We start from the raw sequence: 19,122 nt of genomic DNA, 5'->3' as shown, positions 1-19,122 counted from the left end.
AGATGTGGATGTATGGATGTGGATGTATGGATGTGGATGAATGAATGTAGATGTGTATGTGGAAGAATGTGTATGTGTATGTGGAAGAATGGATGTGGATGTATAGATGTGGATGTGTATGTGGATGTATGAATACGGATGTGTATGTGAAGAATGGATGTGGATGTGAATGTGTATGTGGAAGAGTGGATATGGATGTGTATGTGGAAGTACGAATGTGGAAGAATGAATGAGGATGTGTATGTGAAAGGATGTGATGTCGATGTGAGTGAATGGATGAGATGTAATGTGATGTGAATCGGGATGAGAATGAATGAGATGTGATGTCATGTGAATCAGAATGTGAATGAATGATATGGGATGTGAATGGATGATATGTGATGTCATGTGAATCAGAATGTGAATGAATGATATGGGATGTGAATGGATGATATGTGATGTGGATGAATCTGATGTGATGAGATGGAAAATGATGTGATTGGATGAGAATGGGTACACATATGAATTGGACGTGGATTAAGTAATATGGATTGATGTGGATAAATGTGGAAAGATGAGAGTTCATTATAGAAGCTGTATTTGTAACACCTGTTTGTAAATGACTGTTTTATGTCAAGAATGCTGGGGAAGCATTTTGACCGTCTTGTGGAATGAGGTCATGGAGACATTAGTGATAAATTTGCAACAGCTGACAGAGAGTCAACGGAGGACGTCTCGCCTGTAGCAAGGTCGGCCGAGGTCTTGACCAGCCTGAGTTCGATTTAAATGGTGAGCTTCCGGTACGATGGATGAGGGACCAAGGAAGCGGCCTATGAGTGAAGCACTAGGTGACCTGCGAAGGATCCTAGAGGGTGCTGACCATACAGTGCTCGGGCGGCTCTGGGTCACTGAAGATACCCACACGTGTGTCGTGGAAGATATTGGAACAAGGAGTAAGAGTTTTTTTCTAAAACCGGGCATGGATCTGGTTGATTGAACGGATGAGTCCATGGCCCTTTTATATGGATCTATTGGTTGATCTTGCTGATCTTCAATGGAGATTCCATCTTTAATTTTTTATAAGTGAATATATTGTTGGGTACTATGAGCTAGGAACTATTAAAAAGGCCCTTGAGTGGACAGGTGGTGAGCGTTCTGGCTGCCAATGATGCCATAGATACTCGAATGAAGGAATGATTAGAAATTAAGATTCAATCGGATATTTTGGAGGATTGTGATTAGTGATACTATGGCTATGTTCCAAGTGCAAGTTTCTTCCTTGATCTGACCAAGTGACTTTAGGTTCGGTCGGATCACTTTGGTCACTAATGACCTTGACTACATTAAAGTAAAAATATCCTGGAGGAATCGCCCGTGCTTTCTGGGCAAGGGAAGATTTTCCAAGTTCGATTTTGGAAGAACCGAGGGATTAGTCTCCTGTCCGGATATCCGTGGGCGAGGCCCGGAGTGAGAGGACCTTGCACAGCGCAAGGAGTGCTACTTCCGCTGCTACTAGCACCCCTAAATCCGTTGTGCGGAGGGGACATGGATCTTTCACAGATACAAACATTTGGCATAAGAGAATTGGGCATATAAATTTGCAAAGAATGAAGTCTATGCAGACTAAATAAATTGTGATAGGGCTACCTAAGTTTAAAGTTGAAGGTATGCAAAAAGTTTGTGAAGCATGTCAATTTGAAAAGCAAACAAAACATGTATTTCCACATGACAGAAATGTGAGCAGGAATGTACTAGATGTTGTGCATTGAGATGTATGGGGTCCTGCGAGATGAAGACTATGTCTATGGGTGATTGCAGGTACTACGTAACATTCATTGATGACCACACGAGGAAAATGTGGGTGTATTTCATGAAGGAGAAGAGTGAAGTGTTCACTCATTTTCAAAATTTCAAAGTGATGGGGCTGAAAAACAAACAGGAAAGCATGTGAAGTGCCTATGGTCAAATGGAGGGGGATAATACCTCTCCAATGAGTTCTCTGAATTCTTTTGAAAGAATCATGTACAAAATGAGTTTACTAAGCTGGATCCAAAAGCAAAAAACTGTGTGTTTATTGGGTATTCCCTTGAGCAAAAGAGATATAGATGTTATAATCCTAGTATACTACTGAAAAAGATGTTGTTGGTGTGCTGATGTAAGTGGAAATGTGGTTGCACAGAATGCAAGTCACCAATCACAGTCATTGAGTTGACTAGGAGAGTTCTCATCCAGTCGTTCTATTAATAGACCATGGAGTGGCAGGCTACATCATAATACTAGTCCTGAAAATGTAGTTGGTACATCACATAAAGGCAAAGAAAAAGTGGTTGAGCCCCATAGTATGCCTGATATTTCTATAGGGCATTCTCTTGTTGATGGAGATTCTAGTGGCACAGAGATGAGCCTTGATGAGGAGCTTGGGATTCCAGCGAGACGAGTAAACCTGGTGTGAAGAAGGCTATAGTAGCCATGAATGCAAAGTTATGAAGATCTGAAAGAGTCAACAACCCTATGCAGAGGTTGACTTATGATGGTTATGTGGCACATCACTATGCTTTTATGGGACCAAGATCTGACCAAGCGACTTACAGGTTCAGTCAGATCAGTTCGGTCAGTCGTTAGAGCCAAAAATATCCTGGAGGAATTGCACGTGCTTTTCGGGCGAGGGAAGTTTTTCTGGGTTCGGTTTTGGAAGAACCGAGGGATTAGTCTCTTGTCCGGATATCCGTGGGTGAGGCCCCAATGAGGGACCCTGCAGCACCATGCAAGAGGAGTGCTACTTCCGCTGCTAGCCCCCCCCCCCCCCCCCCCCCCGAAATCCGTTGCACGGAGGGGGTAGGGATCTTTTAGCTGGTATCAAAGCAAATTGACTAAAGTGGATCAAGTGAAAAGCCAAAAATGAAAAACAAATTGTGAAGTAACAGTAAAAGGTTGTAATTGTGTGATAAAATTCATACAAATTGATATTCAGAATGAAGATTCATAAAATTGAAAGTGGGTCTTCAAATGGAAGTACCGCAATTGTATGGAATCCCTGACTTGCTTGAGGCCTAGACATGATGGTATTTACCTTATAATTCCAAGGATCGTGACTACTTGTATATACCGAGGGTATAACTGCAGCTCTTTACTTGTAGTATATACCGAGGGTATAACTGCAGCTCTTTACTGGTAGTATATATGAGTAAATCTAAGACCTTGAAATTATAAGCAAAAATGCTATCCAGATGATGAATTCGAATGTGGTTGATATGATTTTAAAACTCTGGTTGAGAACTGATGAGTTGATTTGGATTCTGATTGAAAAATGATTATTCTTGAATTTTGGTTGAAAAGCGATAAATTGAGCAAAGCCACAATGAGGATGAATGGGACGAGTCCCTGCTGTGATGATGTTTGTATATCTGGAACGATGATAATGACTTCAGCAAATCACTATGAGATTAGTTGATTGTGCTGTCAGATTGCTACTGTTAACACTTGACCAGGTGGATCAAGTTAATGGATGACAAATTGAGAACTTGCTTAACTGAAACTTCCATGGAGGAATGTTCAGATGGAATTTTCGGCCTGATGGACCATTATTGTGTTAAGAATATGAATGATATGTTGTGAATGAATTGTTATTTGATATTAAGTTCTATATAAGAGATCTTTATCCCATGATTCTGTGGAGAGCTGACCAATCTAAAGAACCCCAGAATCAGTTGGATCTAAAGTCGGATTTGAATTGTAAATAAAAGGACTTAACAAGAATTTTCGTATTGATAAGATCATGGATCGAGCTCGTCGTGGTAGAAATGATAACCCCCAACTCAATGGGGAAGAGCTCGACTTTGATGTTCGTAAAACTCTTCATAGATCGCAACCTGGACCTTTCAAGGGTGAAGGGAAAAACTTGGGCGAGATTGTGGAGAAGTGGATCGAAGTACTTCGATGTCACGGGAAACAATGAGAAGAGCAAAATGGCTCTTGCAAGGTTGAAGATAGTAGAAACAGCCATAGTAGCATGGAGAAACCACTGCGAGACAAACCGTGTGAATGAAATTCAAGAACGCAGTCTTTATATCCAGCTGATGTACATTCCAACCATTATGAGCTGCCAATGCACAAATGCTACGAATGGTAGTCATATGACAAGTGGGAGCAAAGGTCTCATCAAAATCAATGCCCTTTTCTTGAGCATAACCCTTTGCAACAAGTCTAGCCTTATAGCGATCAACACTGCCATCTGGCTTTCGTTTCAACTTAAAAACCCACTTACATCCAATGGCCTTTTTACCAATAGGCAAATCACACAAAGACCATGTACCATTCTTCATTATAGCATCATATTCACTTTGCATTGCAGCCAACCAATTTTCTGAATTTTGTGCCTCATCAAATGAAAGAGGTTCTTCCTCTTCACACATACTAGACACAGCCAAAGCATAACAATCTGATGCATAAGAGGCATGCTGAAAAACTGAACGAGTACGACTAGTCATAGGTGCATCAATCTTACTATCACGCAAGGTTTGCACCAGCCATTTAGGCATACCTCTAGCCTGCTCATTTTCAGCCCTATCCTCATGAATTACATCCTGTAAATCTGCATCAGAAATAGGCTGATCTATGATGTCGTTTGAAATCTGCATAGGCTGAATATTTGCCTCATTAGGACTTACATTTGAATTCCCACCTCTAAATAGAGGCAACAATGTATCAAATACATCCCGTGAGCTCACACTTGTCTCTTTGGTACATGATAACAAGGGCTGCACAGCATCTTCCACAAAAACAACATCTCGACTAATCAAGATACGCTTTGACTGCGGATGATACAATCTGTAACCCTTGCTCTCAGCACTGTAACCAACAAAATGCATTTGACAGCCTTATCATCCAATTTTCTGCGTTGTTGCACAGGCACTAAAGCATATGCCAAGCAACCAAAGACACGCAAGTGACCAATAGAAGGCTTCCTGCCATGCCCAGCTTCGTATGGAGTAATAGACTGCAAGGCCTTAGTGGGACACCTGTTGAGTACATATGCAGCACACATGACAGCCTCAAGCCAAAATGCATGTGGCAAAGCTTGGCTCTTGACCATACATCGTGCCATCTCCATAAGTGACCTGTTCTCAACACCATTTTGCTGAGGGGTATACGGCACTGTACATTGGTGTTTTATCCCATGACTAGCCAGAAATGCATCAAACTCTTTAGACATGTACTCCCCCCCTCGATCAGAACGGGGTACGAGTAATCATCAATGAAAGTCACGAAGTACAAGTGTTTACCAAATGACGGAGTTTGCATAGGCCCATATACATCACTATGTACAAGCTGCAATTTGCGAGTGGCCCGCACAGAACCATTCTTTGGAAACGCAGAACGCTGCATTTTGCCCAAAATACAGCCTTCACAAACATGTTTCAATGGTGCCTCAAGAGGGGGAATGAAGCAACCATATCAAATTTCTGCAAACACAGCAAACTAGCAAAGTTCAGATGACCAAAACGAGCATGCCATAGTTTTGCATCTGAAACTGCCTTTTCATCAGAAACTGCATTTGCTGAATCTTCCACACACTTGTCATAAGAATTAAGCCTATACAGCCCACGAAACAAGGTGCCAGATGCAATAATCATATCACCAGAAGTCAAATCATGAACAGTACATCTGTCATCCACAAATTTGACTACAAATCCAAGTCTAGCAAGCACAGAGACAAACAATAGATTCTTCTTTATCCCTGGCACATACAAAGCATCTGAAAGTATGAAAGCGCTGCCATTTGCAGCAGTAAGCATAATTTTACCAATGCCCTTCACTGGGTAAGAAGCATTATTGACACATGTGATAGTATTCCCATTAGGGACAGCCTCAAGACAAGTGAACATATCACGATGCGAGGTAATGTGCTTTGTAGCACCACTGTCAAAATACCAAACATGAGAGTCAACAGAAACTGCCAAACATGCATCATGTACAGATTGGTCATACTGGCAATACACGCTAAACGCCCATTTTGTATCCTGCACAACATTTGCAGAATCTGCATTTGTAGAAGCATCTACTATTGTGGCTGCATTTGACTCTTTCTTCTTTGCCTCTTTAGCCTTTAGCTTAGGGCAATTCTTAATGACATGATCATTTGCCTTACAATAGTTGCACCTGGTCTTTTTCTTGCCTTTATCAAGAGCCTTCTCAGACTTATTGTTGCTACCTATGGAAGGAGAAGAAGTTGCAGACCTACTAATAGGAGAAGAAACAGTGGAAGGGGCTGCCTTACCACTTCTTCTCTGCTGCTGGGCAGCAATAAATGCTTGATCAACTGCACGCTGCCTGGCCCTGTTTTGCCTGGACTGCACTTCTTGCAAGAGCTTGTTGACTAAAGTATCATACTTGACAGCATCAGGTCTGTCCTCATTAAGACGTCTCCACGTGGAAGCAAAAGTCTGATATGTCTTAGGTAAAGCATCAAGAACAGTTTGCACAAGAGAATGATCAGGAATAATCTCACCTACAGAAATCAACTGTTCTTTGAGATCTTTAATCTCAGCAAGAAAAACATTCATGTCATCATCTTCTTGCATAATCTTCAATTCTAGCTCTTTACGCAGGTAAGCGATTTTTGCCTCGTTACGACCTGCATACAAACCAGCTAGAATATCCCAAGCCTGTTTTGCTATTTTAGCTGAACGAATATGTGGGGTGATGTTACGTTTGACAGAAAGTGCAATCAAGGCATGAGCGTGCGCATCTTTACCATCCCAATGAGCTTGTTCAGTAGTGGGTAAAACAGCAGCAACAGTAGAGCTGCTAGAACCTGCAACATCCTCAACAGATCCTACATCCACAGAACCTGGACGTACATCCGTACCCTGCACAATGTTCCACACTCCTTTTGCAACCAAAACATGCTGCATCATGTATGCCCAAAGTGGGTAGTTACTGTCTCCATCCAGTTTGTCTTCAGCAGACAACATGCGAAATACATCATTGTTGTTATCGCCATGGCCACTAACTGAAACTGATGCAAAAGCTACCTGTAATGAAGCAAACACTGGACAGAAAACAACTTGTGTTATGTAGCACGGTCCACAATAGAGTACGTATGCCTGTTTTGCAAAAAACTGCACTATCAAAATTTGTGCAGAAAATGACGAAAACACCTGTGCAGAACTTGAAATGCAAAAACGAAGCCCGAAACGACCTCAGGTCTGAGAACGCCAAGCCCTACGGGCTTATTTGCAGAGTATAGGGACCTGCAAGCGCTCGTGAAAACTCACCTCAATCGGAGAACGTGAGTCGGAGGGTGCTGGCGGCGTAGCCCTGGGAGCCGATGCCTGCTCTGATACCAATTGTTGGAATTAGGGTTGCAGGAAAGCACACAAAGCTTGGAGAAGAAGGAGCAAGAATGCACACAACACAAAGTATTAGATTGTGTCAATGTACAAAAGATAAGTTAGCCCTAGAAGGATGGGCGTATATACAAGCCGGGGGAAAAAACCTCCTAAAGAGGGAAAAAGTGCCCCAACGGTCCTAAGTGTGTTCACACACATCACTGCCTATATATATGGCAACATTGGACATCGAAGTATGGATTGCCCAACTCCTTTTGGAACAAGGTTTTTAGGGCGAGAAAATCAGGGATCAAGGTTCGAGTCTCCAGCTCCTTCCTTCCAAAGTAATTAGGTTTCTTTCTTCCATAGAAATCTTAGAGGTAGACTGTCTAACCCGCAGTTTTAATCCAAAGTAATGCAAGACTTGCGCCTCAGAACAGGGAAAGTCAAGGAGAGATGTTCCCAAATCGGCCGTCCACTTCCAAGGCAATAACGCTGGAAGTGATTGAAGAAGAAGAAGAGGATGAAAGAGATCATACTCCACCTATGAGGACATCTCGCGTTTTTTTAAGTGGGGTAGGATGTAAGATTCCTCCCTCCAGCTTTTGAGGTTTACAGGTGTAAGAACGTCCCCTTCTGATCTTGTAATTTTTCCCCTCTTTGAAATAAAAGAAAGATTCTGTTTTACACCCTATTTTAGTCTAGAGAGAGAAAATGTCTAGAGAGATAATCTAAAATTAAGATATTTTTGGATATAAACATCCTCCTAGTGTATAAAATGGTTTCCCCTGAAACAGAAATTCAAAAAGAACTTTCCAATGTGCATTTGGAATTAATTGAAAAGAAGTATAAAGGACCTTAGCCTAAGGGGTCTAGATTTTCAGAAATTTTTGGATTATGGTCCAATTAAGGTTCCTATCGGCAGCCAATAGGATCAATCCAAGTGTGGGGAGGAGATAAATCCAATTTATAAATGAAAAACTCCCAAAAATGAGTAAATGCTCACATAAGATGAAGAGTTGACTAAGGACAAGGTTTATTAGTAAAAAACTATGAGTATTACTAAAAAAATGAGATATTTTGGGTATAATGATTCAATTTTGACACCTTGGTAAGTAGAAGGGAGCTCTTCAAGGAGGCCCCTATTTCACTTGTGTGGTGGAGTTTTAAACTCAAAAATATTGTGATATTTTTTAGTCTAGAGAGAGAAAATATCTAGAGAGATAATCTAAAATTAAGATATTTTTGGATATAAACATCCTCCTAGTGTATAAAATGGTTTCCCTTGAAACAGAAATTCAAAAAGAACTTTCCAATGTGCATTTGGAATTAATTGAAAAGAAGTATAAAGGACCTTAGCCTAAGGGGTCTAGATTTTCAGAAATTTTTGGATTATGGTCCAATTAAGGTTCCTATCGGCAGCCAATAGGATCAATCCAAGTGTGGGGAGGAGATAAATCCAATTTATAAATGGAAAACTCCCAAAAATGAGTAAATGCTCACATAAGATGAAGAGTTGACTAAGGACAAGGTTTATTAGTAAAAAACTATGAGTATTACTAAAAAAATGAGATATTTTGGGTATAATGATTCAATTTTGACACCTTGGTAAGTAGAAGGGAGCTCTTCAAGGAGGCCCCTATTTCACTTGTGTGGTGGAGTTTTAAACTCAAAAATATTGTGATATTTTTATCACTCCTCTCTTCTAGATCAAACCAAATCAAAAGGGAGCCAAACTAGGTCCAAATCTTGTCCAAATTCAGTCAAACTAAACCTGAAAAATTCTAGAAACTAGTTGGACTTGGTTAGAGGCCTCCCTCACCTATAAATAGATCCTTAACCCTTTGTAAAAAAATAGGAGAACTATACTACGCCAGTATTATACTGAAATAATGATATTTTCTATTATCCTCTAAAAATCCTCTACAAATTGAAGAGATTGGATCTTCTCTCTCTCTTCAATCTTCCTTGGTGACTCCAACAACATACCAAACCAGTTGATTGGTTGGAGCCTATACTGTGATCAAAGAATCAAGTAATTTAGGAGGTAAAGTGTGGATTATTGTCTTCTTTTTCTTAAATCTCCAAATGTTTCTCTTCTCAACCCCTCTCAAGCTTGAGAAGCATTAAGTTAAATGGCTTTTGAATGTACTAATGAAGTTCTTTAATGTATTGTATTAATGAAGAAATACATAAATTTCCATTTATGCTTAATTTATAATGGTTTTTAAGCATTTCTCTCTCTCCCCCAGAGAATGGTCATTCCTATGACCTATTCTCAATTCAAATGAAGCTTCTCATGAAGCATTTCTCTAATCTAAAAGTCATTTCTATGCTTGTCTAATTGGAGGTTAAAATAATGGCTTTTAATACTTTTATGCTATTTAATTTATGGTAAAATTAAGAATCAATCCATAATTGGGTAATGATCTAATTAATGGTTATTCTAGTCACATGAATAATACTAAACTTTATAGCAGTGGAGCTATGGAAAAATTTCTAAAAAATACACATAAATCATTTTCATTTATATTATGAAAAGAGGACTTCCTACCATATTCTAGGATTAATCATCCTAGATAAATTGAGTGATTCTCATTATAATCATGGAAAATTTGATTTTTATGTTTGTGCATAAATAGTAATTAGCAAAAGAGGAATTTCTAGTAATTCATTTAAATGTTAAAAGAGGAATTCCTATGACATTTGGAAATTCCATCATTGAGATGGGAAAAGAGAAATTCCTAGCATATTGGAATTAATGAGTATTTTAATTAAATTCAAAGATGAAATTTAGATAAATTTACTTTATCTATAAGAAATATTTAAATGTTAAAAGAGAAATTCCTATGACATTTGGAAATTCCATCATTGAGATGGGAAAAGAGAAATTCCTAGCATATTGGAATTAATGAGTATTTGAATTAAATTCAAAGATAAAATTTAGATAAATTTATTTTATCTATAAGAAATATTTAAATGTTAAAAGAGAAACTCCTATGACATTTGGTGTAAGATTCCTCCTCAGCCTGAATATCAAATAAGCCTCTACTTCAATCCCTTGTAATCATTCTATGTTTCTCAATACAAGAAAATATCATTTTTCCTTGTTTTGCCTAGTGAAATAAAAAAAAATCTAGAGAGTGGCAAATAAAAATTAGGATATTTTTGGATAAATAAATTCTTCAAATATCAAAAGAAATGTTTCCTTGAAACAGAAAATCAAAATAGAGTTTCCAAGGTGCAATTGGAATTAATTAAAATTGATTTAGAAGACCTCAGCCTAAGGTTCCAAATTTTCGAAATTTTTTTGATTATGGCCCAATTAAGGTTCCTATGGACCTATAAGATTAATCCAAGTGTTGGGACAAGATAAACCCAAAGAATAAAAGAAAATACCCAAAAATGAGTAAATGCCCACATAAGATGAAGAGTTGACCAAGTACTAGGTTTATTAGTTAAAAATTATGGTGTATTAATAAAAAAAATGAGATATTTTGGAGTAATCATTCATTTTTGACACGTGTAAGGAAAAGGGAGACCTTCAAGGAGGCGCCTATTTCACATGCTTGGATGAGTTTAAAACTCAAAAATAATAGGATATTTTTATCTCTCCTCTCTCCTAAATCAAACCAAATCAAAAAGGGAGCCAAAGTAGTCCAAAACTTGTCCAAATTCAGCCAAACTAAAGCTGAAAAATTTTGGAACTCAATTGGACTCAGTTAGTGGCGCCTCATTCCTTTGTATTCTTATCTGTGAACTAAACTATGCCAGTATTACTCTAAACTAAACTATGCCAGTATTACTCTAAACTAAGCTTAATTTCTATTATCCTCTAAAAACCTCTACCAAATTGAAGAGATTGGAGCTTCTCTCTCTCTTCAATCTTCCTTGGTGACTCCTACGACATACAAACCAATTGATTGGTTGGGGGCCTCTATAGTGACTAAATAATCAAGCATTTTAGGAGGTAAAGAGTGGATTATGGTCTTTTTTCTATAATTTCTAAATGTTTCTTTCTTCTCAACCCCTCTCAAGCTTGAGAAGCTTTAATTTTAATGGCTTTTGAATATTATTGAAATGTTTTAATGTATTGTAATAAAGAAACACATAAATTTCTATTTATGTTTAATTTTAATGGTTTTTAAGCATTTCTCTCTCTCTCCCCAAAGAAAGGTCATTCCTATGACCTATTCTCAATCCAAATGAAGCTTCTCATGAAGCATTTCTCTAGTCCAAAAGTAATTTTTATGCTTGTTTAATTGGAGGCCAAAGTAATGGCTTTTTAATACTTTTATGATATTTATTTCATAGAGAAATTATGAATCAATCCATAATTGGATAATGATCCAATTAGTGGTCATTCTAATAATATTAATAATATTAAACTTCATTCTCTCAATTAAAGTGAGAATTATCAGTAATAGCAGCGGAGCTATGGTAAAATTTTTGTAAAATAAACACATAAAACATTTTCATTCATAATATGAAAAGAGGACTTCCTACCAAATTCTAGGAATTATCGCCCTAGATTAATTGAATGATTCTCATTGTAATCATGAAGAAATTTATTTTTATGATTATGCATAATTAGTAAATTAGAAAAAAAATAAATTTTTAGTAATTTATTTTTATGTTAAAAGAGTAATCCCCATGACATTAGAAATCCATGTATTCCAATGATTTAGAGAATAAAATTGCAATGCTATTTATGAAAGATTTTGTTAAATTTATCTTTTTGTGTAGATAAATTTTTATGATGAAAGAGAAATTCCCACCATATTGAAATTCAAATATTTAAATAAGGAAAGTATAATTCCTAGTGCATAATGAAGATTTTTATTTAATTTTTAAGAGAAAATATAGTTAAATTTATCTTTTTGTATAGATAAATTCTTATGTGCGGAAAGAGGAATTCCCATCATATTGGAATCCAATTAATTAAATGAAGAAAATGTAATTCCTAGTGCAATGGAATTAATGGATATTTTTATTTAAATTTTAAGAGAAAAAATTTAGTTAAATTTATCTTTTTGCATAGATAAGTTTAAATGATAAAAGAGGAATTCCTACTATATTGGAATTCAAATGTTTAGATGAGAAAAGTGAAATTTTTAGCTTAAAGGAATTAATGGTTATTTTTATGTAATTTTTAAGAAGAATTTTAATAGATTTAATTTAGGGAAAAGAGGAATTCCCATGATAATTGGATTGCACTCATTGAAATGAGAAAAAGAAGGATTTCAAGTTTATTCAAAAAAATAGGTATTGATATTTTAGTTAAAAGATGAATTTTCATGATAATTGAGAAAAGATGGATTTGAATTATATTCTAATATCAAAAGATGAATTTCCATCATAATTCCACCTAATGAATTGAGGTTGAGAATTTATGTGGGAAAAAGAAAATCTTGGATAATTGAATTGGAAAAACCACTAAATGGATATTTACCCAAAAACTAGATGTTTAGTTTAAAGGAATCCTGATAGAACTAAACTGAATGAATTTAGTTAGACTACATGAGGTCGGACAGTAAACCTAATTGTCCTTCTCTCAAACTAAATCAGACAAAATCTTCGCGACCAATTCCAGTTACTAAACCCAAAGAATAGACTACCGGAACTAATAGCTGGCAAGGAGTCGTCAAGGGACGTCACCCGCGGCAAAGCCTACTGAGGTCTTGACCAGCCTCGATACGATTAAAATGGTATGCTTTCGGTACGATGGGCGAGGGCCGACGAAGCAGTCCCTGAGTGAAGTGCTAGGACACCTAAGGAGGATCCTAGAGGGTTCTGACCAGGCGATGCACGGGCTCACGGTTGCTAGGACACCCAGGCGTATGTCGAGGAAGATATCTGATGGACAAAAAGGAACGGTTTTTGGGAACAAAAATTTGATACTGGATCTCATTGGTTGGCCAGCATGACGTGGACCGCCTGAACCATATGTAAACCCAATAGCACTGTAGAAGACTCTATGAACCATATGTCTAGAACTGTTGAGTGTATGCACATGTTCTGGCTAAAGATACGAGGATTTTCTATGCTGCCTAGAAGATGAAGCACGAGGTGCTTGAAGGCTGATTTGTATACTCTAGAAAAACTTGGAAGCTTTTAGGCATGCATGCCCTCTATTTGTTTGATGAACTTTTGTGAAATGAGATGATTATGCAACAGAGAGATGGCCACCTTAAATATGAAATATATGTTGCAGTTGGTTGAGATCTACATCATCTACTGTTGTCAGCAAGCAACGGAGAGTTCAGATGATGCATTTTTGTAATACAATGTATTTGGAAAATGATGATCAAAATATTATGATTTTATTCAAGGATTGTCTTAAAGCCAGTCGAATCTGTTATAAATGGCAATTTCATATTGGGTGTGTATGTGGGGTGCCTATTTGATTTTTGTATGAATCACTGGCTAGGGGGGCCTCGGAACTCTTTTCCTCGGTATCAAATCTTTATAAAGGAATCCCACCAATTCATTCAGTGGTCGGGTGGTTGGCTAACCCATAGGCCGGATGGGGTTAGGCTGGATCGGAGGATTCCTGAGAAACAACTAGATACGATTAGTTACGTTAATCACTTTAAATCCTGAGAAGACCTTGTTCTATGGGAAGGGATCATCGGGTTGTGCCTCAGAAAATGAGGAAAAAGCAGTAATTCCATGGACCAAGTGCAAGTCTCTTCTTGATCTGACCACGTGACTTTAGGCTTTGTCAAATCAGTTTAATTTAGTCAAGACTTGACTCGTTAGAGTAATCTCCTAGTTAAAAGATTTTTCACCTTCTTGGCGAAATTGCCCGTGCCTTCCGGGCAAGGGGAGTCTTTCGGGCCCGATCTCGGAGGGACCGCCCCCGCCCCCGGGCTAGCCTCTCATCCCGAACATCCGCGGGAAAGGCCCCGAGTGTGCAGGACCCCCCCGCACGGGAGGCAGGAGAAATCCCATCCTTTGACACTATGAATCCTAAGTATTCCACCTGGTCAACAGAGAAGAAACACTTGCTCTTCTTTGCAAAGAGTTGGTGTTTCCTTAGGATTTTCAAGACTTTGCGCACATGATCTTCATGGTCTGCAGCATTCTTTGAGTATACTAAGATATCATTAAAGAAGACAAGAACAAAATCATCCAAGTATTCTCTGAGAATATCTTGCATATAAGATGATTGAATGTCGCTGGGGCATTAGTCAATCCAAACGGCATGACTGTGAACTCATAATGCCCATAGCGAGTATTGAATGCTGTCTTTGGGATGTCTTGCTCCTTGATTCTGATCTGGTAGTACCCGAATTTGAGATCTATCTTTGTAAACATTTGGGTACCACTTAACCGATCCAAAAGTTCATCAATCCTAGGAATAGGATCCTTATTCTTAATTGTTAATTGATTCAGTCCTCTGTAGTCAATACAGAGTCTTAATGTTCCATCTTTCTTCTTTTGAAAGAGAACGGACGCACCCCAAGGTGAGACACTGGGTCTGACGAATCCCTGCTCTAACAATTATCTTAACTGCTCCTTAAGTTCTATGGCTTCAGGGACTGGCATTTTGTATGCATGTTGGGCTACGGGCTGAGCTCCGGGGGTTAATTCGATCTCATGCTCTACTTCACGAGATAGAGGCATCTCAGTCAACTCTTCAGGAAATACATCTATATACTCACTTAACCACTCTGGTTCTTTAGCCTTGCATTTTATGTCTACCAAATTCATTTTAACGACATACACAGCTTGCCTTTTTCTAAGCCCTTTTAATAATTTGGAAGCCTTGACTAATTGCAGCACTAGGGATCCGGAAATTCCAATTCCTTGAACTTTATTCCCGTGAAGGTCTAGGAAAGAGATGGTTCCTTTGTGATAATAAATGTCAGCGTGATTCTTTTGGAGCCAATCCATTCCAAGGATTCCGTCATATATTCCCAGGGGTAGGACTCTAAACTGGCACTCTGTTATATTCCCATCTAAGCTAAACTGAATAAGGTCAGTCTCAAGGTGAGTGAAAAGAATCTTCCAACTGGCTAATTCCACTTGCATAGGTTTCCTTGATTTTTGATTTAGGACTAATTTACACAGACATCCTAGGGAAATAAAAGAATGAGTACTGCCTGAATCAGTCAAAAGCTTGAATTTCTTACCCTGGTACTCTATTGGAGTCTGGAGGACTCAGAATTGACGGTTATTCCCTTGATGCTTAATTGCTGCATAGATCTGTTCTTTCTCTTGCTCCACTTCCTCAGCTATGGTGACTGCTCTGGCTGCTGCAGTTTGAGGTGGAACTCTCTCTCTTTGTTTATTCTAATTCTGGGTGCACACAACTAGTCTTAGTGGAAACTCCTCGCAATTAACACCTATCCTCGCAACACCTATCCTCTCATAACACTTAAGTATCAAGTGATGGTGCATTGTCTCTAGATGTCTTGCTTGGCTATTATAAGCATTGGATTCACTTGGAAGCTCCAACCTCAGTCCTATGTTGTGTGTAAGTACTAATAACAACCAACCTTTAAGCAATCAACCTTTAAGTACTAATAACAACCAACCTTTAAGCAATCAAATGGCATCTCTTGTGCCTAGGTAGAATAACTTGGGTGGGTGCAAGCATTCATACCATTGCTACCAGCTACCCAATAGCAATGATAACATCTCTATGATAATCTTTCTAGCCACACTCGTAATCTCCGTGCACTTCACTATTAGCCTTGTTCTTAAGTCAAAAGTATGAGTGTGATGGTGCTCTTGTAATCTTCCTCTACAAAATGATCGTTAATAAGACTGACAAGTCAAGATTATGCTTCTATTTCTCTTTGTGTGTAAAATCCCTGAGCTCTAAATTGAGGAGTGAAGATGCATAAAGGAGAAATGTGCATGATTATTGTGTAGATGTTGTAAAATGGGATAAACACTCATAATTGATATGTAAAAGATCTCTTGCCACACATCATGATCAACCTATTACCCTTGGAAAAAAAAAAAAGGAGGGGCTTCACACTTGGCCACTGAGGATCAGATTGCTCCTTAGAAGTGAAGGTGTATAGGGAATCGCGCATGGAACACATAAATTGCTACATGATGAATTCCGAAGATTAGATTGCACGGACTACATGTGAAAGCGCAAGTCCACAACGGACAAATAACAAACTTGCATCTTCAGAACTAGAATCCACAGTTAACTAGAGGAGGCTAAATTGCAAGTGAGAAGAGCTTAAGAGTGTAGGGTGCAAACATCCATCAGAAGGTAAAAAATATATCTTAAATACAAAGCTCCCCACAAACACACACACATGCATGCACACGCTCTCTCTCTCTCTCTCTCTCTCTCTCTCTCTCTCTCTCTCTCTCTCTCTCTCTCTCTCTCTCTCTCATTAAACCATAGTCCTATGTACTATTTATTCATTTTATGTTCTTTTAACAATTAATGATGTAACCTCTATTTTCCACTTTGACATGAAAAATTGTTTGAATAAAATAACAATCAAACACCATACAACTTACACCACCATGCACTTCTATTTTCCACTTTGATATGAAAAATTGTTTGAATAAAATAACAACCAAACACCATACTTGAAAAGTTACACACCAAGGCTGGCTCTCACCATGCACAAAGCCACCAATATAAAGGCATGAATGGTGAATGTGAAAAGTTCTTGACTTTAAAGGTCCAAACGAATCCAAATTCAATTAATTTTAATTAAATATGATGTTCATTCCTCAATTCAATATTTACGTACACATCAAATCATATTCTCTCTCTCTCTCTCTCTCTCTCTCTCTCTCTCTCTCTCTCTCTCTCTCTCTCTCTCTCTCTCTCTCTCTCTCTCTCTCTCTCTCTCTCTCTCTCTCTCTCTCTCTCTCTCTCTCTCTCTCTCTCACATTTGCTACCCATGTGTCTGCGCGATCGACACTCGTGGATAGGTGTTATGGGAATGAAAGGAGGCGGTGGGAGGTGCGAGTGAGAGAGACGGGGGGAGGTTTGGGCATCACGTGTAAAGAGTGAAGACCCTTAGAGGAGGTTGGGCTAAGGTTTCACCTTGGCATGCTTTACTAATGCCCTTGAGTAGGGCATTAATTAATGTAGGTTCACTTTTGAGTGAATAAGGAAAACATATATTAAAAAGGAACACATGCACAACGGCTTGTCCAATTTGTTGTTCTAAAAGTCCTTGAAGCACTGAGCCACCTCTTATCTATTACAAGATAAAGGAGGACTACCCCTCCCTCCACGTGGGCAAAGGAGGAGCCATTTATTCAAATCTAGCAAGGCTGCCTACCCCTTTTACGTGGAGAAAGGAGAGGGAGAAGGAGAAAGGAGAAGAGAAGACACTCTTTGGGGGTATCTTTCCCACGCACCTAGATGCATTGGGGCTCACAAATTAATTGTCACCATCAAGACATTCGCTCATTGAATGAGAGTTTCTTGTATATATATATATATATATATATATATATATAACATTATAAAGCAAATTACCCACCCTTCCACATACACACACATATATATCTTCTAATATTACATGTGCATGTGTATGTGTGTGTGAGAGAGAGAGGTGTGAATGTGTGTGTGTGTGTGTGTGTGTGTGAGAGAGAGAGAGAGAGAGAGAGAGAGAGAGAGAGAGGACGGGTTCATGTGCATGTGCATATGCGTATATGTGAGGATGTTTGTATGCGCATACGTGGGAGATTGAGTGTCTGTGAGAGACACACACACACACGCATGTACACATGCACACATACACGCATGCACATGCATATATGCACACACATACATACTTGCACATATAAACACATGTGTATACACATGGCATGTATACCACATAGAGTACATGCACACACACTTAGACGTACACAGACTCACTCACATGTACACACATGTATACACATACACTCACCTACACAAACATATGCATAGAGTTGCATGTTTGTATATGCATACACGCACATGTACACTCACCTACACAAACACACACACTTGCATGCATGGACACACATACACACACATAGATATGCACACTTACACACACACACACACACACACATATACACTCAAGCTTGCACGTACACATACATGCATATGCATGTATATAAGCACAAATAGATACACACATACACAAGTACACATGTACACAAGAGAGAGAATATACCTACCTATACATACATAGATAAATACACACACACACACACACACACGCATATATAATATGTATGTATCTTTAGGTATGTAAGCATGTATATATAAATAGATCTGTATGTATGTCGACATACACATGTATCTGCATGCACACACACGCACATGATACATGCACACAAACACACACACTCACACTCATGGACACACGTGCATACACAGAGATATGCACACTTACATGCACACACTCAAGCTTTCACATACACATACATGTGTGTACATGCACATACATATACACACATACATACACTCACATTCACAAGTACATGTGCACACATGTATACATAGACGTAAGCTCATACACATTTGCATATGGTACTCACACACATATGCACGTGCACGTACACACAGATAAAAAAAGATGTACATGGATATATTGACATGGTCACACACACGTATATGCACACACTCGCACATGGATACACACAAACACAAACATACACACCACGTACACACAATCACACCATACACATAATCAAGAGACTTACACAACACATATGCACATGAAGTTGACATTACACAATCACGTATATGTGTGTATGTGCACACACAATCACACACATTAGCGTGCAAAAGAAAACACAAAAGACATTGTATGTAAGATACACTTATTTAAGAGTGAGC

The sequence above is a fragment of the Cibotium barometz genome, chromosome 38 (genome assembly GCF_041138505.1).
Source record: "Cibotium barometz isolate CiBa-2024 chromosome 38, ASM4113850v1, whole genome shotgun sequence".
Taxonomy (NCBI): Eukaryota; Viridiplantae; Streptophyta; class Polypodiopsida; order Cyatheales; family Cibotiaceae; genus Cibotium; species Cibotium barometz.
Note: the sequence above shows the minus strand (reverse complement) of the source record.